This window comes from Opisthorchis viverrini (genome assembly GCF_000715545.1).
Source record: "Opisthorchis viverrini unplaced genomic scaffold opera_v5_828, whole genome shotgun sequence".
Taxonomy (NCBI): Eukaryota; Metazoa; Platyhelminthes; class Trematoda; order Opisthorchiida; family Opisthorchiidae; genus Opisthorchis; species Opisthorchis viverrini.
Genome location: NW_008752476.1, coordinates 25,765 through 28,140, shown reverse-complemented (window position 1 = coordinate 28,140; position 2,376 = coordinate 25,765). Strand labels below are relative to the sequence as shown.

The 2,376-nt window shown below is 40.2% G+C and overlaps 1 protein-coding gene across 1 annotated transcript in view; it reads left to right on the top strand.

Annotated features, from left to right (window-relative positions):
- Positions 1–2,376, top strand: part of T265_15732 (hypothetical protein) — a gene marked incomplete at both ends in the record, with an annotated part of 20,116 nt that overhangs the window by 285 nt on the left and 17,455 nt on the right. The gene's annotated exons all lie outside the window — the stretch shown is intronic.

Sequence of the window (2,376 nt, the reverse complement as noted above, 5' to 3'; positions counted from 1 at the left end):
TGAAATTACTGATCATTACACCGAAGCAAGCAGTGATCTGGACAAAATCCAGACCTCAAATTTCTTTCAAAATTATTATCATGTACCAGTCCCTCTGTCTTGCGACCAAATGACTTTTATTACCAAAATCGCGGTCGGAAGGATATGCTGGTTCTGTTATTCCAATTGTAGCACTTTATCCCTCTTGAGCGATCACTGTTTGTTGAAGCTGGAATCTCTGTTACAAAGTTTGTAAAAGTAAGTGCCTTCTTACAGGGCACCTTCGGCCCCGAAAAAAAATATTGTAGATTGCAAGGTTTTGTGAGTTGCGTCATGCTTATGTGTTTGCGAGAACAATAAAAAATAATTATGAAGCAGTTACACAATTTATAAATCTTACTCTGACTGCTCCCTAGAATAAACAAATTGAATTCAGAGATGAAGTTTTCCGACAATTTAGTGATTTGTTTTCTTCAAAATTTTCCGATCGATTTTCATAATGCACTCAATTATTAGGTTACTATTTCGGTACTTTAGTGCGGCCAATTGGGACTAAATGCACTGTGTATTTGATAACTTTAAGTTTGCTTGCCGGCATACCTGAGGTACAGGTTTTGGCTTGAACAACGTTTTTCTACTACATCCGAAGGGCAACTTTGTCACTGGCCGGTAACTTGTAGCACTACACAAAAACACCGTGTGGCACCAAGTGGCACAAATCGGCATAATGTGAATGAAATTGTATACAGGTCAAGAAGAGAATACGCGGTTGAAAACCCGTTATTTGTAAAATTCATCAACGTTTTCGGAACCAAGTTACTACCTGAACAGTCTAGCCAAATATCATACAATGTGGGGCCCAATGATGTGAGGCACACCACATGGTTAGTCTGTTGAATTTTTCTCGGTTTTCGACTGTCCCCTGGTTGGTCTCATCATGAAATTTATGTCAGTGTATCTTGCAAGCATCTTAACGGTGTTCATCATGCGATCACTTTGGTAAATATCAAAGGTGTTATCTTTGATGGCAATGTTCACAGCACTTAGCCAAAAAATCAGCAGCCGAATTTGGAAATGAAGCTTAACATGATCGAATCAAATCCAAGGGCAACTTGTCACGATGACGAATAACCAAAGACGTTCCCAGTTAGAGCGCGACAGATGCACAGGGACCAAGCTTTGTAGGTCACTGTATTCGCCATTTGTGTACTTGTAGCTATGCATTCGGTAACATCTCAAGAAAAGCACGCCAAACAGATGAAAATCGACAATATTTTAAGGATTCAAAAATGTGTAAGAGGCACTCACTAAGATACAGGAAAGCTGCACAAGGAAACATGATTAGTATGATACAGTGATTTTGATCAGCACGTATTGCTGGGGCACATTTTGAAACAGGTATTTAAGATGGGACAGATTTTGAGCGAAGATGTCAAGCAATGTTTTTCACGAAACAACGAATGCAGCTGAGACCATTACACTGCATGCCGTGTAGCGATGGCAAATCTGCAAGAGTATCAGCTCGTTAAATCTGCTGGTAGAGGAAGTTCCGGGATCTGTTTTCACGGCATGTCGATAGCGAAACCATGAAGCATTATCCGAAGAAGTATCACCCAAGCAGCGAGTGCATTCAGTATAGTCATCCAAAATGCAATTTCCAGTGTACCGCACCCCCTTCGGCGAAAAATTTCTAAACGGTTTTTCTTGCATTGTATTGTGGGTCACAGTCTCTTTGGTGCATTTCAATTACCGCAAGCACCGGTCTGAAGAGCCGATTGATAGCCTGGTGCGCTCGGCTAAACCACAAAAAGTCAATAAAAGTGCACACTGGGTGATCTATTCACCGTTGTCGTGTACAGAAGGTCAAAAGTGATACTAAGCACACAAATCGTCTGTCAAGGACGAGTGACATGACATTTGTCTCAAAGATAACTGTTATTCCGTTGGCTGTGATATAATCTCATTACTTTCGGAGCTGGTTCTCCTAATATGCTGTAAAGCTATTTGGATTTTCCATTTGACCAATAACATCTGACAGTGAAATGTGCGTTGGGGAAATGGTTTCCGGTTTTTGAGCGATTTTCCGCAGACTAAATTCTGAGTGTCACTTTGTGCAATTGATGAACGCACCACATAGAGTTTAGCAAATATCTCAATGCGTGGCACGAGAAGAAATTAGGTTTTCGGTTGCGGAAATGTTTGTCCCGGCGACTTTGGAAATCGCCTAAATAGTCATACAGAACACACTTGCAGGTTAAAAGTTTATTTTCACATAGTTCAAGGAATATCCCACTGAGACATCCAACATAAGCTTATTGTGCACAACGTGTGCGTTTTTGGTCTGATATATCAGATATATCAGATATATCAGATATATATATATATATATATAATCAG